Source organism: Mesoplodon mirus, assembly GCF_964341445.2.
Source record: "Mesoplodon mirus genome assembly, chromosome: 4".
Classification (NCBI taxonomy): domain Eukaryota; kingdom Metazoa; phylum Chordata; class Mammalia; order Artiodactyla; family Ziphiidae; genus Mesoplodon; species Mesoplodon mirus.
Window position 1 is genome coordinate 184,272,522 of NC_138979.1, and position 24,550 is coordinate 184,297,071.

The following is a 24,550-nucleotide window of genomic DNA, read 5'->3' on the forward strand; positions in this document are numbered from 1 at the left end:
CACATTATTGCTGGCGGTCTTCTCTGAAATGTGAGCCCTTCAAGAAGCTTGGAGATCATGGCAGGGCGCAACTTTGTCATTCATTCATTCACTCTTTCATTTATTCATTCAACAAACACCCGCTGAGCCCTGAGGTTGAGTTGGGCCCTGGAGACCCAGAGGTGGAGCAGCCCTGGCCGAGACCTTGCCTGGGTCAGTCCAGCAGGATAGCCCGGCCTGAATACAAACACTTGAGATCAATGCAGATGCTCTGAAGAGAGATGGTAACAGCAGGAAACAGGAGTGAGGGGGACTTTGTGCTGGGGCTGAAGCAGGTGGAGGCTTTCCAAGGAGTTGGGTGGGGGTGGCAGATGGGGCAAGGGCATGGGATGGAAAGGCCTAGCAGTGGGAACAGCATGTGCAAAGGCCCAGAGGCATAAAAATCGGCCCTATGCTTCCCTTTCAAGCAGACCCACCCAATCAGGAAGGCTTGCCTCTCTCTGTACACACCCTCCCCGCCTCCTCTCCTAGTCCCTCTTTCACAAGCCTATTATCAGAGCAGGTTTCTTAACCAGGCTTCACAGAGAGAACCGTAGGGAGGGGGAGACCAGAGGCTAGGGAAGCCAGGGGTTTCTGAAATTGGACAGAAAAATCTTACAGCCTCATTTCCACACACTTCTGACTGGTATTTACTTTCTCATCAGTTAGGAATGGGGGCAACAAACTTCAGTGGTGTCAGCTGCACCTGTGACTTTGTCACCAACAGAAACCCAGATATTTTCAAATCACATTTCAACTGAAGAAAAATCTTTAAATATCATTTACACTCACTGCTACTTTAAAATGATGAATTTTAGGGCTTCCCTGGTGGCGCAGTGGTTGAGAGTCCTCCTGCCGATGCAGGGGACACAGGTTCGTGCCCCGGTCCAGGAGGATCCCACATGCCGCGGAGCGGCTGGGCCCGTGAGCCATGGCCGCTGGGCCTGCGCATCCGGAGCCTGTGCTCCGCAACGGGAGAGGCCACAACAGTGAGAGGCCCGCGTACCGCAGGAAAAAAAAAAAAAAAAAAAAGGCAAAACAAACAAAAAAAATAAATAAAATGATGAATTTTAATTTAAATTTTATTTTTGTTTATTTGATTTTGGCTGCCTTGGGTCTTTGTTGCTGCACGCGGGCTTCCTCTAGTTGCGGCGAGCGGGGGCTACTCTTTGTTGAGGTGTGCGGGCTTCTCATTGTGGTGGCTTCTCTTGTTGCAGAGCATGGGCTCTAGGCACGCGGGCTTCAGTAGTTGTGGCCCACGGGCTTAGTTGCCCCGCGGCATGTGGGATCATCCCGGACCAGGGCTCGAACCCGTGTCTCCTGCATTGGCAGGTGGATTCTTAACCACTGCGCCACCAGGGAAGTCCTAAAATGATGAATTTTAGACTTGCAGCTTTGGTCTTTTTATTTAATGTGCTAGTAAATAAAATACACTACTACACTGCACATGTGTTTAAAATTTTTTATTAATTGCTTTTCTATATAATTGGTTTCCTCCATCTACTCATTTTAAAATACTGTTTAGAGAAGTCCATAGGCTTCCCCCAGACTGCCTCAGGGGTCCGTGGCATGCAAAGTTCAAAGGTGCCTGGTCGAGAAAGAGGAAAGTTCTCAGGAGTGGCAGTGGAGGCCCCAGGGGAGGAGCAGGGGCAAGAGGCCAGGGCCCAGACCGTGGGGACAGCCCGTAAAGGACCTGCCACCCGGCCTACGGAGGGCGCAGACGGGGCTGGTCCTTGCGGGGAGGGAGGAAGCCACTCTGGCCCCTAACCCGGTTAATCTAACCGGACCCCAAAGCCCGACTTGTGAGGATGGTCAAGGCTGCCGCATTTGACAGCCTACAACGTGCCAGGAGCTCCAAGCACATCCCATGTTACTTTCGCACCTTCCGATGACACAGGCCGGGAAGGCGAGGCGGAGGTCCCCAGGGCAGCCTGTGGTCCTCTGATGCCGCAAGTCACCCCCACGCTCCGCCAGCGCAGCCTCCGGACCCTGCATGCCTGTCCTGCCCACCCTGAGTGCAGGTGCCACGGGGCGAGGGGGCACAGTGTCTGGAGCCATCGCCTTCTTGGGATGCTTGCTGGTGCTGATTCCCCCTGGCCTGGGGGAGCGACTTTCCCAGCTGCTGCCATGGGCCTTCGGACCCGGACGCGACGGGGCACACCGGTCATGCCGGTCGGGGGAGGTGGGCCCCATGGGCCTAGATGCGCCGCGGTGCGCAGCCTTGGACAGCCCAGCACTCGGCAGAGATCCCGGGACTGCCACCCGCTCAACAGAGAGGGCTCCTCAAGGCTGGCCTGTAGTGTGACAGAGTCCCAGCTCCTTTTTTACAGGTGGAGAAACTGAGGCTTAGAGAGGCTGCGTGACTAGCTCGAGGTCACACAGTGAGTTGGTGGCAGGGCGAGAAGAACCCAGGCCCCTGAACTCCCCGGGCAGGGCCTCTCCCCATGACAGTCTGAGAAGGCAGCAGGTAGAGCCCATGAGGTGTGATACTAAGGTAGGGGCCAGATGCACATTTCGGTGTTCCCAAGGTAAGATGTGTGGCGTAAGAGAAGTGAAAAATTTGGGCCCCCAAACAGGGACACACAGTTGGACCCATTATATTTTTTAAAGGGCCGGTGGTGTGGGGTGGGATCTCAGAGCCAGGCTGCCTGAGTTAAAACCCAGGCCTCTGTCTTCCTTGTGACCTTTAAGAGCTCTGTGCCTCAGTTTCCTTATCTGTAATAGATGTACCTATTCAGGTAGGTTATTAATGCATTTCTAAAGCTGGGAAGAAATACACCAGTAGTTAACAGTGAGATTCGGGGTGATTTAATTTTGCTCTATTTACACTCATACCTGTACAGTGCAAGCCGTTTTATTTCCTGCTCACTGGAAAGTTTCAAAACGCTTAGAACCTGTCTGTCTTAGTGACTGATGTATCCCAGCACTGAGCATGGTGCCTGGTGCACTGGACATGTTTGTTGACTGAATAAGTAAACTACCAAAAACAATGCCCGCCCTCTTGGAACACTCATTTGAGTAAAGAATAATTCTACCCAAAGCAATTTTGATAATATGCAGAAATAGAGAAAGAATTTGAAAAAGAATGTATATATACGTATAACTGAATCACTTTGTTGTAGAGTAGAAATTAACACAACATTGTAAATCAACTATACTTAAATAAATTTTTTAAAAATGAGAGCAGCACAGAAAAAGAAAAGAAAAGAAAGAGAGCCACAGGAGGGAGGGGACCCGTAGCTAAAGGGAAGGGGCAGGCTTCCTGGAAGAGGTGATGTTAGTGGCACAAGGGGTAAGGACGTGACAGCCTTTTGTAGTGTGTCCGCATGGACCGAAGCTAGGTGTGCCACACGCTCAGCAGGGCACAGCCTTAGGGAAGAGTGGACAGGTGGTCCAGCCACAGTTGAGGGCCATGAGCATCTTGCTATAAATCTGGATTTTGCCTGGGGGCAGTGGGGACCCATGCATGCCCTGGAGCAGGAGAGAGCTAGGATGGAGATGGAGCTTCGGGAAGACTAGCTGGGGAGGCCCAGGGCAGTACCCCTTAGGGTGCCACAATGGTCCAGTTGTGAGGTGGTCTGGTCTGGGAGGAGGGGAAGAAAGGGATGACATTTCTGAGAAAGTTGATCAGGAGTCGAACTTCCCACAGAGCAAATGGCCAGCCCAGATGGCTTCACCTGTGACTCTCACATGCATTTAAGGAACAAAGAGTTCCACTCTTACACAAACTCAGAGTGTAGAAAAAGAGGGAAGTACCCCACTCCTTCTGTGAGGCAGTCATAGCCTTGACACCAAAACCTGACAAGTGAAATGGGAAAAAGAAAAAGTACAGGGCAATCTCATGCATGAAATACATGCAAAAATTCAACATGAGTAACAAACTGAATCCAGCAATACATGAAAAGGATAACAACACAGCCAAGGTGGGTTAATCCCAAGAGTGCAAGCAGATTGGTTCAACATTGGTAAACTCAGCATAATCTATTGCTTTAACAGAAAAAAAAATGAGAAGTCATACCATCCTCTCTATGGTTGCAGATGAAATTCAAGATCCATTCATGAGAAAAACTGTTAGCAAACTAGGAATGGAAAGGACTTCCTTGCCCTGATAAAGGGCAGCTCCAAAACCCTATAACAAGCATCACATACAGTGCTGAAGCACTGAAAGCTTTCCCTGTGAGACTGAAAACACGACAAAGATGTCCATTGTTACCACTTCCAGTATGGTTCAAACTGTTCTGAAGGTCCTGGCTAGAGCAGTAAGGCAAGGAGAAAAAGGGTATAAAAATTCAAAAGGAAGAAGCAAAACTGTCCTTATTTAGAGGATAGAAAAGTCACAGAACCAACAGGTAAGTTACTAGGACACAAAGGTTTTAGCAAGGTTGCTGGACATAAAAATCAATGTGCAAACCCCGCCCCCCCAACCCACCTACGTTAAAAAAATTCTAGCTAAGACAATTAGAAAAGGAAGTAAGAACAACCATTTACACTAACATCAAATATAAGCCTCTTAAAACACGTACAAGACCTCTTTGGAGAAAATCATAAGACTTGATAATGAGATAAAGAGGCCTCAGTAAATGGTGAGATATACCATGTCCATGGATTGGAAGACTTAACATTATAAAGAGATCCACTCTCCCCACGCGATACATAAGTTCAATGCCATCCCAGGTAAAACTCCAATGGGCTGTATCACAAAGCTCTGCACTGGGCTTACCTGCAGGGAAAAGCGGGGATCATGGTCAGGACAGGGCACAGTCTCTGGGGCTCAGCAGTGTTTTTATGGGGCAGGAAATTTTCAGGCGAGACTGGTCCATTGCTGTTAGCCTTGTAAACTGATGCATCCCTTTGAGGGCAAAATTTGATAATTATATATATCAAGATCTATGAAAATGCTGGAATGCTTTGACCCTGTCATTGCTCTCCTGAGAATAATCCAAAAGAAAAAAAAAAGGAATTTATTCCTTGCCAACGTTATTTTTAATCCTGAAAACTGGGAGTTAAAAGCCCCTCAATATCCAGCAACGTGGCTTGAATTCTGGCCACCTACTAGCTGCTTGACGTCAGGAAAGCCCCCTCTTCTCTGGGTTCGTTTCCTCCTGTGTGGAATGGAGGGAATGGTGTCCAGCCCTCGGAGTGACTGCAAGGCACCTGGCACCCAGCCAACAGCCCCCTGCAGCCTTTCTGGATTAAGCATGCCCCATGCTTCCAGGGGATGACCCTCCTGAGGTTGATGCAGCCAGCTGGGCTCGGCTACCAGCCCAGGCGCACTGGAGACAACGTCCCCATGGCTGCAAAACCCCACCATTCTGCTCTGCTCAGCGCTCCCCGACCACCCCCGCTTCCTGCACCCCAGTGCTGTTCTACCAGCCACTTCAGCTTCCCAAGCACCCACCTCCACACCCCATCCAGAGGGGCCCCGGCCAGGGCCAGCTGCTGTAGCTCACCAGAGTGGATAGCAGCACCTGGCTACAGCACAGCACCTGCTCACACACCTGCTGGCCCTGGGCTAGACCTGGCTTCAGTGCAGCTGCCCGCGCCTGCCCACCGTCACTCCCGTCTGTCTGGATCAACTGCCATTTCCTGCATTTTTTGTGCTCTGGCCGACTTGGCAAGGCACAGGGCGAAAGAGAGGTGGCCCCTGGCCTCTGGACTCATGAGCTCCTGGGTAAGTTAATGACAAGCCTCCAGGCTGGTGGCTGTCTTCCATGAGGATGGCCTCCACAACCAGCTGATCCCACCACAGAGGCCCCATCTAGGATCCCCCGCCCTGGTCCTGCTGAGGAGCGCTCCTTGGTCTGCAGTCTGCCCACCCTGGGTCCTGAGCCCCTGGATGCTACTGCAAGTTACAGATAAAAGGCCATGTAGAAACTAGCGAAATGGGCCACGTTGTGACTTTTTTGGGGGTATTTTTCACAGATATCACAAAATAAGTCCATTTCAACCCAGAGGGGACTTACTTACCCAAGGTCACATGGAGTTAGCAGAGATAAATAGAATCCAGGTCTCTGATTGTGGGCTAGGGCCCGCCCCCTCCTCCCCCTGGCGCCAAGCTAAGCTGCTTTACATACAGAACCTCACCTCATTCTTACAAGTGCCCTGAAAGCCAGGCCTGTTTCCCCACTGTGGCTCAGAGATGTTAGGTCACCTGTCCAAGGTCACACAGCTAGTAAAGAAGCAAGGGTGGCCCTGTTCTTCCTAGTCAGTGTCCAGCTTGGGTCGCATTTAGGACTCAGCCACAGAAGCAAAGAATGGTCAAGCTGGAGCAGGCAGGCACTGGAGAAGTCCAGCTCATCCACGGTCAAAGCCCAGCAGGACACAGCAGTGAGCAGGAATCTGTTTGGAGGCGTAGACAAGTTTTTCCATGCTATGTGGGGACAACAATGGACACCCAGAAGGATGTGCAACCCCCAAAGCAGCAGATGATGATACATATCTGTGGAGAATGTCCCACAGAAAATGAAATAAAATCCAGGGATCCAATCCGATGCAGATACAGAATAATGCACAAGGACTAAAAGACTGGTGGTTTCTGACGCTCGATGAAATGTGGAATTCAGAGGAATATCTCCATTTGGATTTGGATTTGCTGTTAATGTATAGCTTTTGATTAGTGTACTTTATGAATACAATGTTATACACATGATTTCATTTGAAAAACCATATTGTATTTGGGTATCTATTAATAGTTTATATTGGGCCAGGGTTTGATCCCTGGTCAGGGAACTAAGATCCCGCCAGCCGCAAGGCGCGGGCAAAAAAAAAGAAGAAGAAGAAAAAGTTTATACTGTATAGAGAGATTATTTCTTAGTTCAATTAAAAAAAAAATAGCACAGCAGATGCGGGGCTTCCCACGGCTCGCACTTAGTGGCTCCTGCGGTGTTTCCCTCCACAACCATGAGGTAAGGCGGGGTCAGGCTCACGTCACAGGGTCCAAAGCCATTCGAACCCACGAGCCCACACAAGCACAGGCTGCTTGGCCTCCTCTCCCCTTGCCTTCACACCCTTTTGTCCCAGTTAACTCGGAAAGGTTTAAGGTCGTTTGGAAGCCCGACAGCGCAGATTCCCACTGAAAGGGCCGGGCGGCCTACTGTAGCTCCAGGAAGGCACCTCCGTCCTGTGTGCCCCACTTGCCTCTCCTGCGAATCCAGGCGGCTTCCTCACCTCACCTGGATCCCGAGGCAGTTGTTCCACTCCAGAAATAGCTCGTATTTGTTTTACAACTTTTGAGCTGATACAGATTCCAGCCTCATTTAAGGCAGAGGAGTTTCTTTGTCCCTGAGGTAGGCCAGAACCTGCCCTGAGGACAGAGCCACACCCGTGACCCAGGTCCTGCTAGAATTCCTTGATGGGCTTTGGGATCAGAGCTTTGTTAAAACCAACCAGCAACTAGGTTTAAGGGCAGGGGGCCCGGCCAGGTGTTAAACCACCCCCAGGTATAGGCAGTGTGTACAAGATAGGCTGAGTTTAAAGCAGGAAGTGACAGCTAGTTAGTTCTATGCCTTCCCTGACCGGTGTTACATTGGGAATCAGAAAGACAGAGGCTCTGGGAAGGGGGTCACTTTAGTCCAGATCCCATATTAAGCACCTCTCTGTGCAAGCCCTGGGAAACTAGCTGCTTGCTAACAATGGAAGGAGGAGAGAGAAACAACAGGTACCCAAGGCAGTACGGAACTACACGCCACGATGCTGCAGGGGAAGGGAGAAGGAATAATGGGGAGGGGTTGCTGCCCAGTGCGGATGGTGAGAGACGGCTCTGTCTTGGCCAGGCCGCTGTAACACAGTACCATAGGCCGGGTGGCTTATAAACAACAGATATTTATTTCCCACAGTTCTGGAGGCTGGAAGCCTGAGGTCAGGGTGCCAGCACGGCCGGGTCCTGGTGAGAGGTCTCTTCCTGGCTGCAGATGCCCGTTGCCTCACTGTGTCCTCTCAGGGCAGACGAGCAGAGCTCTCTGGGGTCCACTAGGGCACTAATCTCATTCACAAGGGCTCCAGTCTCGCGACCTAATCACCTCCCAAAAGTCCCACCTCTTAATTGATACCATCACATTGGAGACTGGATTTCAAAACATGAATTTTGCTTGGGGAAACATTTAGTCCTTAGCAGGCTCTCTCTCTGCAGTGGTTATATTTCTTATTTTATTTATTTATTTTAAAAATAAATTTATTTATTTTTGGCTGCGTTGGGTCTTTGTTGCTGCATGCGGGCTTTCTCTAGTTGCAGTGAACGGGGGCTACTCTTCACTGCAGTGCAGGGGGTTTCTCTTGTTGCAGAGCATGGGCTCTAGGTGCACGGGCTTCAGTAGTTGTGGCTCGTGGGCTCTAGAGTGCAGGCTCAGTAATTGTGGCGCACAGGCTTAGTGGCTCCGCGGCATGTGGGATCTTCCTGGACCAGGGCTCGAACTCGTGTCCCCCGCATCGGCAGGCGGATTCTTAACCACTGCACCACCAGGGAACCCCTGCACTGGTTATATTTTAAACCAACAGGGGTTAACACAGGGAATTAATTTACAAAATCACTGCATGGGCTGAAAACAATGGGCCAGGGACCCAGGAATGGCTGCATTACGAACAAGGGCCCAGACCAGGAAGGCCACCACCGGGATTGCCGAATTCAAAGGTGTGCAGCAGGGAGTTGACCCAGGGATCAGAAAGCAGGGTGACGGCTGGAGGTACAGCCGTGGATGCGCTGGCATCTCTGTGATCTTTCTCGCCAGAAAACCAAGTACTGGGAAGCCTTGCACGGAGGGGTGCTTAATATGGGAACTGGACTGGAAGTGATTTCCCTCCAAAGCCTCTGTCTTTCCAATTCCCAACGCAAAACAGCCCTCAGCGTCAGAGAGGGGGTAGGACCAGTGAACAAACGAATGAAGGAATGAACTAACCGCATTGCCACCTCCTGCTTTGAATTCAGCCTGTCAGTTACACACTGCCTATGCCTGTACACGGCAAAGCTGACACTTTATTTCAGCCTTCCAACATTGAGTATCTGATCGAAGAAACCCAATTTTCATCCAGAACCCCAGGGACCAGGGCATCTGGGAAGCAGAGCTGGGAATAAGGTGCCCAGCCCATCCTCCTTCCCAGGAGGCAGAGGGAGAAAAACTCCCCAGGGACCCGATGCTGCTGGTCCAGGGACTGGATGGGGAGGGAGAAGGCCTGTTCCCAGGTTTTGGTCGGTGCAGTGGGTGGGCGGCGGGGAAAGTGTGGAGCTGGGGGGCCGGAGAGGGCCAGAGTTCAGCTCCCACAGAACTGAGTCTCTGGGCCTCCTTCCCAGGCCTGTATTTCACAGGGCAGTGGGGAGCTTTTCTGTAGATCATTGATGGGGGAGAAAAATCAATTAAAGCCCATTGACTGAAAAGGTAACTTGGGCTGGAATTTTTCTAGGGGAAAAGAAGCTCCAAACCATAACTTATCTACTGCTCTATTAATAACACACGAAGCCACAGCCAATAAATAGAACAAGCGTGAAGCATATACATTAACTTTATACTGGAAAGGGAGGAGCCAGTGAAGCCGGGGAGGGAAGGATGACATAGGGGACAGGAAAAGGGAAAACAACAGAGGAGGAGAGGAAAGCCCGGGAAGAAGCCAGGGAGACAAGGTGCAGAAAGGAGAGACTCGAGAGGAGAGAGAGCCGGGTGCAGAGGGGGAAGCGGTGGGCGACAGGGCCGCAGCCCCACATAGGCAGCGTGAGGCCCGGGTGATGAGAGGGCGACTGCGCCTGTTCTCCCATAAATAAGAACTCTATTTAGTTCACCAGGGATGTAAAAATACGCCGTGCTTCTGGAAGCAGGCTCCAGCTCCTCTGCCCGGAGTCGCTGACGTAACCCATAACCAGCGGGAAGAGCCTTGATGCGATCCTCAACCTGCTTCCTAGTGACCCAGATGTGCGCTGCCCGCCTCCTTCCAGCTGATTTCCCGCACTTGCTCAGAGTTCAGTGGATAAGCTTGTTTTCAATTCTTTACATTCTCCCTTGCCTCGCCTAAGGTGACCATTACTAACTAAAGAGTCGGTACATTCCCGCTCCTTTCTTCATGCTCATGTAACATAAAGATTATCTGTAGGTCTATATCTGGGGGCGGGGGGAGAGGATGGGGACGACGGAGGGGAGAGAGGAGCCGCCAACATATACACAGGAGCACAACCGCAAGCCCGCTGCCACACGGAACATAGACGGCGCACCGATCAGAGAACAGAGGTTGCTCAAACAGGGAGGGCTGCTGCCCTGTCCGGCTGGAATGCTGAGGAGGTGGCCTTTGAGGCGGAAGTTGAAGGATCCAGCGGGCAGAGGTGGAGCCTGGGGAGGAAGACCTTCCAGAAGGAGGGAAAGGCAGGGAGGGACAAGGCACACCCGGTGTGGCCGCAGAGTGACATCTTGCAAAGGAGGAAGGAGGAGGGCTGACAGGAGGCTTGTGAGAGGAGGTGAGGGCCAAAGAGCTGACGTGGGTCTGCCTGGATGATCAGAGCTCGCAGACGATGGCCGTCAAGCAGGAGGAGAGCGGGAAAGGCCCTTTCAGCTCAACCTACCGCCTGAACGCCTTGCCTAAGTGTCTCACGTGGCTGGACGAAATCAGGTCTAGGGGCTCTGGATGCAAATTCTTTTTTTTTTTTAGGCCATGCTGCGCAGCTTGCAGGAACTCAGTTCCCCAACCAGGGACTGAACCCAGGCCACGGCAGTGAAAACATCAAATCCTAACCACTAGACCACCAGGAAACTCCCCTCTGGGCTCAAATTCCACGACGCCCACCAAGTTAGTGGATTCTGACACTGCCTCTTCCACCTGAAGCAACAGGTTCTCTGAAGGCCGTCTGGCACCCGGTGGGCCTGTTCTTCGCTGACCCCTGGGTGCCTAGAGGGGTGGCTGCCACGTGGGAGCAGCTAATCTAGTGACTTGAACTCGCTGCTCTCTCACTTTCTGTGTAGTTCGCTGGGGAAACTGAGGACGCCACTACACCTTCTGAGTGCTGGAGAAATACCCAGGGCTGTGGGCACAGTGAGCGGCTCTCTAGGGACGGTCTCAGAGGTGGGGGGCCGACAGGTACTAGGGGAGCATTCTCAGGTGGTAAGAAGTCAAATAACCTACTCTTTAACTACAAGGGAAGGGGGGAGGTAGGTAGAACGCTTGAAAATGGTTAACCACTTCACTACTCTTAGGTTTTTTTTTTTTTCTGTACGCGGGCCTCTCACTGTTGTGGCCTCTCCCGTTGCGGAGCACAGGCTCCGGACACGCAGGCTCAGCGGCCATGGCTCACGGGCCCAGCCACTCCGCGGCATGTGGGATCTTCCCGGACCGGGGCACGAACCCGTGTCCCCTGCATTGGCAGGTGGACTCCCAACCACTGCGCCACCAGGGAAGCCCCTACTCTTAGGTTTTTAAATGGGCAGAAAGCTCCCAGCCACCATTCTTCCTTCTGATAAGGAATGGTACAGTTGTCTAAAGTATCCAAAAGATCTGATACAAAATGGGAAATGATGAAAAAAAGCACAAATTTAATATAGATAATTTGGCTTCCACAAGCTTTTCTTCATTTGCTACTTAAAAAAAATTTATAAAATACTTGTTTATTTGTACACCCATGTTCACAGCAGCATTATTCACAACACCTAAAATGTGGAAACAACCCAGGTGTCCACTGAGGGATGAGTGGATTAGCAAAATGTGATATATACATACGAAGGACCATTATCTGGCCTTAAGAAGGAAGGAAATTCTGACATACGTTATGACATGGATGAATATTGAGGATATTTTGTTAAGTGAAATAAGCCAGACCTAAAAGGACAAACACTGCATGATTTACTTATATGAGTGAGGTACCTAGAACAGTCAAATTCACAGAGACAGAAAGTGAATGGTGAGTGCCAGAGGCTGCAGGGAGTGGCAGGTGGGGAGTTACAGTTCAGCAGTAACAGTTTCAGTTTGACAAGAAGAGTTCCGGGGATGGACGGTGGTGATGGATGTACGACAATACAAACGTACTTAACACCAACGAACTGCACACTTAAACATGATTATGATGGTAAATTTTATGTCTTTTACCACAATAAAAAAATCTAAAAGTAAAAATACATGTGTGATAACTGCACACAAATATAAACAAACAAACAAACAAAAAACCACCACAAAAACCCCAGCTGCTCAAAATCCTCGCTCCCGGAAGCAAACGACACTGTTTTGACATGTTTACTTTCCACTTCTCCTATACCTTTCCCTCAAAAGAGTTGGGATTATTAATATATACATAAATGTGCTACATTGTTGCTTATTATTGTATCGTAGCATTTTTTCATATTAAAAACGTTTACAAAATTAAAAATCATTACACATAAAATCTATCCCGTGGATTCCATATGGATGGACCACAAAATTACCAAGAGACAACACTTTAGACACGCAGAACGGTAACACCCCCTTCCATGCCCCTTCCCCTCCATCCCATTCCCTGGTCTCTCGTTCCCCAAGGGAACAACTTACAGTCTCCCCTGTGGCAGTAGGTCAAGAATGGGCCCCTGCACGTTCCTCACACCCCAGGACAAGGGTTTACGTGAGAAGCCCAGTGGGAGCAGCGGGTTCACGGCTCCATAGGGCCTGACCCGACTCTGCAATTGCCTTCGCCTTTCCACACAGTCACAAGACAACGCAACGCCACAGTCCTCGTCATCACGCCGGTTTCTGGGCAGGAAGGAAGAAGAGGGGCTGTCTTCTCTTGGGGCTTTATCTTCTTATTAGGGAAGGGAAGTCTCTGTAGTAACATATGTTTTCCTTAATATTTCACTGGCCAGAACTGGGTCACATTCTCCTCAACTCCTTTTCACATCCATCACTGGCTAAAGGAAGTAAGACTGCCTTGGGCGGGGCGGGGGGGGACAGGGACTTCCTGGCGGTCCAGCAGTTAGGACACTGTGCTTCCACTGCTGGGGATCTGGGTTTGATCCCTGGTCGGGGATCGCAGATCCCGCAAGCCATGTGGCGTGGCCCAAAAATAAAAAAAATTTTTAAAAAGGACTGCCTTCGCTGTTTAGCCAATCATGATTTATCCCCCGAGCTAAGATAGTTCCACCCTCTTCCCGAAGGAGGAGATTTCTACCTGCTACCCGAAGAAAAAAATGGGGCTCTGTAAGGAGGAAGCACTGGATGCTGGCCAGACACCAGAGTGCACGCCACAGGGACCTGATGTATTCTGCTAAACAAATGCACACACGTACATCCGCGTGACATACAGTAACGTGTTCAACCACTCCTCGAGGCTGTTTCTAGAAGGTATTTCTGTTGTACAACCCAGCTTACATAAAGCCTACGTGAGAGTCAGCAGCTAACATCGAGCTGGTGGAATAACGTGATGGATGACAGTCAAGACACCTCCCGTCTCCATAGGCTCCTACGACAGACACAGCCAATAAGATGAAGATTCACATATTACATTTGGTATGTAACAGGTAAGTCACTAAATGTGCATCCTAAAAAAAGCAACGGTTTGCATAGAGGATGGGGAAAGGCGATTTAAAAGCTACCTACAGGGCTTCCCTGGTGGCGCAGTGGTTGGGAGTCCGCCTGCCGATGCAGGGGACACGGGTTCGTGCCCCGGTCTGGGAGGATCCCGCATGCCGCGGAGCGGCTGGGCCCGTGAGCCATGGCCGCTGGGCCTGCGCGTCCAGAGCCTGTGCTCCGCAATGGGAGAGGCCGCAACGGTGAGAGGCCCGCGTACCGCAAAAATCAAAAAAAATAAATAAAAGCTACATACATGTGAAAGCAAGCAGTGGCTGGTTTGCAGCTCTGAACACTGAAAGGGATGAGTTCTAGTGAACCTTGACACCATGAAGTCACAGCTGAACATGGCCAGACCCGCTACAGGTGGAAGCCAGAAGCTGACAGACTGTAGTCTTTCATCGAGTAGGCTTTGCATCTAGAATTCAATGGTTTGGGGGGGGGGCGGAAGGGATGAGTAAGCGTCCAAGGGACACTGCCACGTCATGGCTGGAGAGATGTGTGTGAGCAGATCTATAAAACACCTCTACCTGCCTGTAACACAAGCAGCATTGTTACCTGCTTACCACTGGATGAATACATGAATCAATAAGGCATTTACTTCGACAGGAAATGGCCTTTCTACGTGGACTCCCTCTTTGTTGTGGTAGTTGCACTGGGGGTTTGCTTGTAGTAAAACGTTTGCTTTGAGAGGGCTGGAGGGAAGACTGTGTGGGCTTTGTGCAGGTCAAAATAAGACCGTTTTTCCAAAGCACAGTCTCCTTAAAGGGTTTCATTTTTGAAGACGCTTTTGAGAAACAATTAAATATACACTTTCATGTAGTTTGGGACAAGCAATATTCTTTACTTGTTTCACATTATAAACCAGTTTTCACAGTTTGAATTTCCTAGAATTATGTCTAATTTCCAGACACTTGTTTATTTGCTCGCACACGTGGAAATTCATACTACTCAAAACATCTTAAGGACGAGTAAGTTAAATTCAGGGTTCCCAGAGTCTGATTACTTTAAGACTCTGCCACGCTGCTTAGCCCATGAAGCAGCATTTTCCTGACCCCACCATCCCTCATCAAAGTACACCACCATTTATTTAACACTTAGGGTGTTCCAGGCCCTGAGTAACTCTGATGAACAGCTACGAGAAAGCAGAAGAAACATCCCTATCTTCCGGAAGCTTCCAACTCAGGAACTATCTACAAGTAATTAAAGTAAAAGACAGCTAACTGCTTAGCAAGTTGGGAATTTTACATGCTGCGGAGAAACAGAAGACCAGGGAGGGCGTTACTTGCAACTGGAGGCTCTAGGATGCCTCGAGGCAGGCTCGGAACTAGCAGCGAGGCTGGTAGACGTGAGGAAGGCATTCCTTAAAGAACGGGAGGATGAACAAAGGCGGAGAATGGAGGGGCAGATTCACCAACAATGACGCTTCCGTGAGGCGGAACTGCGGTGGGGGGGGGGGGTGCCGGGCAGCCGCAGGAGGGAGGGTGAAAACCAGGAGGTGAGGGAATTTATTTCGTACCTATTACATGCCAGGAGCACTGTGCGTATTATTTCTATCAAACGTTACAACAATCTTGAATAGTAATATTCTGATTTTACAGATCAAGAAACTGGCCCAGAGGGGGTTTCCTGGTGGCCTAGTGGTTAGGATTCTGGGCTTTCACTGCCGGGGCCCAGGTTCAGTCCCTGGTCGGGGAACTGAGATCCCACCAGCCACGTGACCCGGCCAAAAAAAAAAAAAAAAGAGTTAAAGAAATGTGAGTAGAGGGAGGAAAAAGAAGAGGACTGAAAATTGGGGCATTATTCCAAGGTGAGGTTGACAGACAAAACACAGGACAGCCAGTTAAATCTGAATTTCAAATAAACAAGGAAGACTTTATTTGAAAAACCAAAAAAAAGAAAGAAACTGGCCCAGAGAGGTCAACAAACTCACCTGAGATCACTTAGCTGATAAAGAGTGGAGCAAACATTCAAAACTGGGTCTGTCTGATCAAAACTCCTATTTATTTTTCTGCTATGCCATGCTTCCTTCAAGCCCAGCCAAGGATTCGGGACTTTATTCCACGTGCAGCAGGGGTGGAGGACACAGGGAGGAGCATCACTGGGCACTTCTGCTCTGACAGGGCGGACCGCATGTCCTGCATTGGGCAGATGAGAAACACCCTGCCCTCAAAGCATGTGCAGTTTTGTGGATGAGCAGAAACATTAACAGCCATTTTCATTATAATGTGAGGACAATGACAGCAATTTGGGCAGAATGCTATGGAAATTCCCTTCCAAGGAAGGCTTCCTAGAGAGGTCATCTGAGCTGTTTTGGAAGAGGAATAAGGTTGAAGAAGGTGAGAAAGGATCTCCTAGGCAGAGGAAAACGAACAGTCTGAAAACAAAGATGTGAACTCTTGTGGTGCATGTATCCAGGACAGGCCGGCAGGTTTAGGAATGCCTGGCTGAGGAGCAGCTCCATCCTGAGTTTGAACTGGAGTACTGTGGTCCCATCTGCATGTTAGAAAAACCCAGGAAAGCCTTGGGAACAGAGAGGGCTCGAGGCAGGTAGAGCAGCTGGTTGCCAAAGGTTTAGGTGAGAGAGAGCCAAGGCCTGCACCAAGACAGTAAGAGCAGGAATGGAGGAAAGTTGGTTTGAAAATTATTTAGGAGGACTTGGTGGCTACACACGAGGGATTACGGAGCCAGAGGAGTCAGATGATTTCCAGATTTCGGCCCCAGGCAACTGGGTGTGACTGGTGAGAGGGTAGGTGCCCGAGAGGAAGAGGGCAAGGAGGTTGTTAGGGAGACCCCGTGGGACACTTAGTGGGGACAGTGGATGTGGGTCTAGAGCTCTGTGGAGAATCCAGACTAGAGACAGAAGCTAAGACTGCTCAGCACGCAGATGGCTGTTAAGGCCACAGGGATGGATGAGGTGACGCAGGACAGCATGCAGAAGAGGGCCAAGAGGAGGAAAAGTCAGAAGCGAGAAGATGGACAGCAGACGGACAGCACAGCTAAGGAAGGAATCCGGGCACCGAGCAGCCAGCCACATCAAGTGCAAGAGAGGACGAGAAAAAGAGGTCAGAAAAGCCTCACCTGGGCAGGGCACCACAGCAGGTGAGGACACAGTACCTGCGGCTCAACAGATGGAGCAGAGACTCTCAACACAGACCTGGTCTCAGGAGGCTTGGCTGGGAATAGAAGATGGGCAACGGCTACAAGGAGACACAGGGTCAAGAGAGAGCCTTGTTTCTGAAGACCAGGAGAGGGACTTCCCTGGTGGTGCAGTGGTTAAGAATCCGCCTGCCAAGGCAGGGGATGAGCCCTGGTCCGGGAGGATCCCACATGCCACAGAGCAAACTAAGCCTCTGCGCCACAACTATTGAGTCCACGTGCCACAACTACTGAAGCCCGCGCACCTAGAGTCTGTGCTCTGCAACGAGAAGCCACCGCAATGAGAAGCCCGCGCACCGCAACAAAGAGCAGCCCCCACTCGCTGCAACTAGAGAAAGCACGCGTGCAGCAACGAAGACCCAACGCAGCCAAAAATAAATATATTAAATAATAATAATAATTAAAAATAAAGACCAGGAGAGACTTAATCCAAAGAAAAAGAGCCAGGGACAAACGGCAGAAGAGCCAGGGACGAGAAAAGAGCCAGGGACAGACGAGAGACGCCAAGTGATGGCACGGAGCCCGAGAGGAAGGGGAGGAGGGAACACAGGTAGAGACAGGACACAGGCTCATCCGGGAGCGGCCGCAAAGGGACAGCTGGCGTCTGAGGGGATGAATTCTGACCCTTCCAACTTCCTTGAAGCAGGAGGCACTGGAAGCGGGCTACTGCAGTGGGGACGGGGAGAAGGACACAAGCAGATTTCTTATGAACTTTGAGGCAAGTAATTTAAAGGATCTGCTGAGCAAAATGGTGGAGGGGGGCTGAGTCGGGACAAGTGAAAAGAAATGTCAAATGACATCACTTAGGTGATGCCGGGGACCATATGTCACTGCAGAAATCTACATACACAAGGGGCGTTTCTTCCAGTAGATCCCAGGATCTCAGAAGTATACAGACAAAAGTGAGTCGACCCAAGGGTGACGTTTTATCAGCCATAAGCAGTGCGGGAAGCTGAGGATGTTGGTAGTCAATTGTGGAGTTCTGGTCTGGAAAGGAAAGAGGGATTAGAAAATTGAAGGTTTGAGGCTGAAATAAAGGGATCACAGGAAAGATGGTGTGAGAGCTGGAGAGGATAGGAGATTGGGAGTTTAATGTTCCAGATGTGGGACTTCCCTGGCAATCCAGCGGTTAAGACTCTGTGCTCCCAATGCAGGGGGCGTGGGTTCGATCCCTGGTCAGGGAACTAAGATCCCGCATGTTGCACAGCGCAGCCAAAAACAAACAAAAGAAGATTCCAAATATGGCACTGCTCCTAGGAATGACAAGGACCAGGATATGGCAGCCGAAGAGGTGGGAATGAAGGTAGCTGGAGTTTCGGAAGCCAATATAAAGAGGCTGCAGTGACTCAGACGACCCAGGGGCTGGTATGGCTTAGGTTTGAGAGAAAGACATTACGTAAGTTTAAGCGCCAGGTCTTCGATGAGCACGGGAGACAGTGAGGAGATGGTAGAGAGGGGCATTGTGGGGTGATGGCTTTAGCCTCCAACCATGTCAGTCAGCACTGCCTTTGGTATGATTTGGTCAGACAGCCACTAGGAAAAGATCCAGGCAATCCATTCTTGCTGCAATGACACCGCTGTTTACGCAAAACAGTGCAAGGACACTCCCAATCCATCCCTTAGGGAATAAGAGGATGGCACGGTTTAGAATATGATAGTTCTTCCTTTGCACCCACCCTTTAAATCCCCAAATTAAAACGGTACATGAGGGCTTCCCTGGTGGTGCAGTGGTTGAGAGTCCACCTGCCAATGCAGGAGACACGGGTTCGTGCCCCGGTCCAGGAAGATCCCACATGCCGCGGAGTGGCTAGGCCCATGAGCCATGACCGCTGGGCCTGTGCGTCCGGAGCCTGTGCTCCGCAACGGGAGAGGCCACAGCAGTGAGAGGCCCACGTACCGCAAAAAAAAGAAAAAAAAAAAACAAAACCGTACACGAGCGCTAAGGAAGTTTGCTGGCAACCCTGTACTGGGACGTGTACAGAGGAGACCGATGCACATCCTCTTCTGTCTGCCACCTCTGGGCTGCCGTTTCCCTGAGTGGCAGCTGTTGACCCCACCGTGACGACGACACCCTTGCCAAGTCTTCCTGGGTCTGCCCTTTCCGGCCAAAGCACCTCTGTGTCACAAGGGGAAAAGTGATCAGTAAGACACGAGCAGCTGGATCCCAATGTCGACCCACTTCCAAAAAGAGCTCCAGTGTTGAGAAGTTGAGTTCTGATTGACACAGAAAACACAAAAGCAGTTGTTTAGCCTACTTTTAGTAGACAGTAATCCACCTAGCTCGGGGAGATTCAAAACTTACCACTGATATGACAAATCTCTTCAAGAAAAGTCTGGCTAGCAAATGAATTCTTATCTGCTCTAAGAAACCAAGTAAGCACTGGGTCCGGCCTATAAGGATGAGCCCTAAAACCAGCACAGAAACTGAGAGGTGAGTGGCAGAGGCTAGCTCACCTGGAGCGAGATGGTAAGAAGGAAATATAATCAGTCCTGGGGAGCATCAAGCCTTCACACGCTTTACTTACCACCACGGCTGATTCCTATAAGCCTGTAGACTGGCACCGTTAGGCCCGTTTTGAAGCTGAGGAAATAAAGAGCCGAGAGGCTACAAGACCTTGTGGATGTCACCTGGATGACAAAGGGCACAGCCAGGCCCCGACCTGTTTGGATGACACTGCTGCTACCACTCATCAGTTTTGCCTCCCTAAGTACCTTTGTAGCTGGTCTACCTTCCAAGGCCTGGAACTCCAAGACCATTTCCATTATTAATCCCCAAGTTCAAGTGGGAACTTTGAACAAGGAATGGCTCATAAAAAACGAAAAAGAAAAAAGAAAATAGGACACGATGTCAGTAACCAAGTACTGAGAAAACCTCAGGCATCTCAATAGCAGTTGTGGTGGATTAATTTGCTAATTTGATGAGTTTCCGAGGCAAAAATAGCCCTTTTACACTGAGTGCTATGGGCTTATCGCAAATATTTACATATTTATCACTTAATTTATTTTACCTACTTCCTTTTCACATAGAAATTAACATTTCAGGAAAAAAAAAAAAAGCTGGTTTGCAGCCAAGCACTGGCCTTGGCACTTGGTGGTTTATTTAACTCTCAAGTCCCAGGTGAAATGTCCCCTCCTCAGGAAGGGCTGTATCTGACTAGCTTGGGCTAGGTCCACTTGTCCCCAGACTCTCCACTTCTTGCCAGGACTGCCAAGTGGAAGCGAGACCTGTATCTCTGAGCTCTCTGGTCATGGCCTGTCTCCCGTCTGGGCACATTGTCTCGTTCACGGCTGTATTCTCCAGCCTCGCAGAGCAGGTGCTTGATAAACAGGGATGAACAGTTGGGCTCACCTAATCCGCCCGTCACTCCTCCTTAGCAAACGGAGAAAATCCCTAATAGAGGCTGCGTGTCCAGCCCACTCTCACAGAGCTCCAGCACACACCGATGCAGCAGTGGCTCGGCTTCCTGTATTTCTGCGCTGCAGTAAGTATGCCATGAAACAAGGTACCGCGGATTGAGACAGAACTTTCCATTCATTCTGTTCAATCACACGGGTGACATTCATTTGGATGGGCAGGTGGCAGGCGCAACCGAAGTACAAAGAAGTTGATTTAGCTTCTACTTTGGAGGGGCACACAACGAGCAAAGTAGAGAAAAACAAGGCGAATTTATCACTAGAGAGCTCAACTTTCCTTAGATTTATGGGCAATAACCAGATTCATCTACTGTACTAAATCACTTGGCCTCAGAAAAAGAGTTTGACTAGGACCCTATAAAAGCGAAGGACATAAAACGTTGCAGAAATGGTGTTAGGTTTACAGACTTGTATGGTTAAGGTATTTCACCACAATTTAAGCTCCAAATCTAATGTATGCATTGATTTTGGGGGAAGGGAGGAGTATCCCCTGAAGAACCAAGGTTTCAAAAATTCCACAATCAAGAACATACTATAGTTTAGATGATTAGGAAAATGTGTACACACCTATGGTTTTTCAATTAACTTGTATTGATCCAAACTAGGGGTAACTAATTTAGATGCAGAAACACAAATTTTCATCCTGATTTTTCTACATGTTTTATTGGAAACTCAGCATGGATCTGGAACAGGGTCCGACCAGCAAATGTAAAAAGGTTTTCAGCCTAACAAAAGGCAAAGCTCTAGCTGCAGCCCCATCACTCCGCTTCAATGTGACCTTCAACAGCTCCTCTCTCAGCTGGTTTCCTTAACTGCAAAATAGAGACTGGGCTAATATTCTCCACACAGTAACCGATGCACAGCACCAACTACCTGCTAGAAGTAACTCTAAAAGAACTAGACATTAGAAGTAACCAAAAAGCAATTTAATGAGACAGCCAAACTAGTTCACGGTAAGGGAAATTACTTAGCATGAGTTCACTGCCTGAATCGTTTCCGATCTGTTAGAAATAAAAATAAGGTAGAGGGCTTCCCTGGTGGCGCAGGGGTTGAGAGTCCGCCTGCCGATGAAGGGGACACGGGTTCGTGCCCCGGTCCGGGAAGATCCCAATGGGAGAGGCCAAAACAGTGAAAGGCCCGCGTAACTAACACACACACACACACACGAATCAGATTTCATCGCTAGCTTCCCTATAATTAATGAGAAGATATTCTGAAAAAAGGAGAGAAAGAGATACTAGGTGTCTCTCAATTCACATCCTTTATTCTTCCACCCACTCCCACCCTCTCCCCTCCTCTCCACACACGTCCCTTCCTAAACCACATGGTCTTAAAGCTGAGGTGGAAATTTAATGGAGGTTTCCGGAACGGAACCATTAGGAATGAGGGAGAAGCCATCCAAAGAGCTGTGGGTAACAGTCCACACCTTTGTCCTGTGCTGTCAAGGGACACACTCCTTGCAGGATATGTGTCACATCTCCTCAGCCATTAGTGAGCTCTGACTTCTCAAAGATTCTAGAAACTTTACACAACTCTTAGGATTCTTCCAACCTTCTACTTTTTTCTATAGTTGTTGACATTCATTTCCACGGTGGACTGGAAGTTTTGTTGGAGCTTTTGAGACACCTAAAATGGCCGAGCAGTTTCACACAGAAGTCCTCTTTGACATGGTGCCTTCATTTTTTGATGAACCAACCAACAAACAATCATTCCATGTACAAGGCATTAGGCTGTAGATGGACCCACCCGTGGTCTTTGCCCTCAGTTGGAAGGATAAAAGCACACAAACATGGCTGTAAAATACCCAGTTTAATTAAGTGGGGTCAGTCAATTTTCTTGCTGCCAAGACAAAAGGACTCTAGAAGTTCAGAGGGAAGGTTCATTGGCCCAGTTTACTCTGCCCAAACAGAACAGGATAAAAGCAATGAAATTATCCCTACCTTTAGAGGCCCATGGCTCTGGAACTGCACTTTAACCTGTCCTTTTAAATGGATTTTCACCTTTAGCAGCAAATGCAAGCAAGCTAGAGCAAATACAGCATCGTGTTTTTGCATGCCTATTCATAAGGCACTCCATAGCTAAAAAACAGAAGACAAGAATCTCTCCCACCATGGAAAACTCAAGACCTATCTAACAGGTCACCTGCTCTGGGGCAATTTTTAAAAGCTCTTCATGCAGCAGGTGAATAGCTGGACCGTCTCAGTGCTTTCTCCCACCTACCACCCTTCCTGACAGATAAACCCTTTTCAGCTTTCTCCACTTGACTGTGCAGTCTGTAGCCCTATGAATCAGGAGCTAGGCTGCCTAACTGGGTACTTCCCCCATTTCTCTTGTATCTATGGGGAAGTATCAACTACTTGCAAAGACATCCTCCCATCAATTACTAGAGAGTGGGGAAAGTGAAATTAATTAAGCCACATAAAAATTCTCCCACAACTCGTTTTCATTTGTGAAATGTTTATGCAGAATTTATAAGCTATGAAGCCAGAAATGACTTATTTCAACAGACTTGACTTTGTCAAACTGTGTGGGTGCAGCACTCCAATGGGAATTACTCAGGATTTAAAACTCAAATTCAAAGAGACAATGATCTAATTTTTCACTCCCTATACCAACATCCTCAAATATCAAGTCCAATGCCGTTGAAAAATAAGTAGGGACTAAATGAGATTGACAAAACCACTTTTTAATCAGAATACACAAACCTCTTTCTCTAAAGGTTCTCAACAAAGACACCTGCTTGCTTTAATAAGTTGGATCTAAGATTAATGTATATATTACAGTTCAGAATAATCACGGTGTTCACCTGCAAGAACACTGTTCCAAAAGACAAGGCTAAACGTTGTGAATACACACGTTTGAGAAATTCACTCAGCCGTTAAATTGGCCAAACGGGTACAACAAAGACACAGCTTCCCAGCTTCTCACTTTCACATGATTTTCTTTTTTAAAAACCAGTTTTTATTTCTATTGCTTCAAACTCAAAGTCAGGTCGACCAAAACAATGAATAAGGGCAAAACCACTTCGCTGCAACATAGCTAACTATTCAGGAAGGGTTAATTGCCGCTAATTCGTGCCAGGAAAAATATAGGCTCTGCTGCAGGTATAAAGGAGAACAGTGCGGGAAAATTGTGGAATTTTCAACGAGGAAACAAATGCAAAGCCTGGTGGGCATTAGGAGAAGCGTCTATGCAAGTGAGAAAGAGGTGAAGACGGTGGTCGAGGGAAACAATGATTGGCTGGAGAGCGAAGAAAGGGAAGCTCAGAAGGAAATTTTCGAAAGCCACAAAAAGCCAAGCTACCGGACCAGCGGCCGGGACCCTGCTGTTCTAAGACCTATGGGGAAGCAGGCACCCAACGGCTTCGTCTCAGGTTTCCGCGGGTCACAAAAGGATAACGGACATCCTCCCAACGGTGGACCTGGGGGCTCCGCGCGCCGCTTCCGCCCGCCCGCCCCGCCCCGCGTGCAGCCCACCTGCGCTCAGCCCCGGACCCAGCGGGGAGCGGGGACGGGGTGCTCGCGGCGATATATGCCGACCCGTGGCCGCCGGAGGACGTTTCCCTCCGCTGCCCGCCCGCCCACCCTCCTTTGTTCGCCTGGCCCTCCTCCCTCAGTCGGCCGCCATCGCCCGCCCGAAGCTAGGCGTCAAGAGCGAACGCCGCCCGACACGAAAAAGAAGGCACAACCGTTTCTCGTCAAAGCAGACTTTATTGGGGCGCCGGGACCGCCCCGCGCGCGCCGCCCGCTCCCCCTCGCGGCCCCCGAGCCGCCCACCGGCCGGGACCCTGCGCTCGGCCGGCCCCGCCCTGCCCCGCAGGCCCCCTCCCCCGCGGCACCGGGGGCCGCGCGGACGGCTCACCGGCTCCAAGGCGGCGGCTGCAGCGTCGACGCCCCGCTCCCGAGTGCGGCCCGGGTCCGGGGCGGCGGGCTCCGCAGCTGTGGCACCCCGAAGGGCGGGGGGCCGAGCGACTCGCGGCGGCGGCGGCGGCGGCTGCGGCGCGCTGACGTCACGCGCAGCGGCCAGCCAGAGCGCGCGGAGGCCGTCCCGGCGGCCCCAATCCGGGAGGAGCCCGGGTTGAGTGGGCGGGGCCTCGGCGGCGAACGGGCAGATCGATTGGCAGAGGAGGAGGAGCGAGAGGGTGAGCAGGCAAGTAGGAGCGAGGCGGGGCGGGCCGAGGCTGCACGGAAGTCTCGCGAGGCCGAGCCTGAGCGGAGTGTGGCGGCGGCGGCGGCGGCGAGATCTGGGCTCGGGGTGAGGAGTTGGTATTTGTGTGGAAGGAGGCGGAGGCGCAGGAGGAAGGGGAAAGCGGAGCGCCGGCCCGGAGGGCGGGAGGAGGCGCGGCCAAAGCGGGCGGCCGAGGCGCGGCGGGGCGCCGGGGCGAGCAGCGGCCGAGCAAGCGCGGGGCGCACCGAGGCGAGGAGGCGGGGAAGCCCGCCGCCGCCGCCGCCGCGCCCGCCCC

At 50.4% G+C, this 24,550-nt stretch overlaps 1 protein-coding gene and 1 pseudogene across 2 annotated transcripts in view; one reads left to right on the forward strand and one right to left on the reverse strand.

The window, feature by feature from the left end:
* DEGS2 (delta 4-desaturase, sphingolipid 2) overlaps positions 1-12,962 on the reverse strand; it is a 64,949-nt gene extending 51,987 nt beyond the window's left edge. The window contains exon 1 of the mRNA XM_082617222.1: positions 12,505-12,962. The gene's annotated coding sequence lies outside the window, so the exon portion shown is untranslated. The remainder of the gene's footprint in view (positions 1-12,504) is intronic.
* On the forward strand, positions 6,405-6,567 carry LOC309803095 (DNA-directed RNA polymerases I, II, and III subunit RPABC4-like; annotated as a pseudogene). The gene has a single exon. The product of its transcript is annotated as a DNA-directed RNA polymerases I, II, and III subunit RPABC4-like (transcript).
* Positions 12,963-24,550: the final 11,588 nt, after the last annotated feature.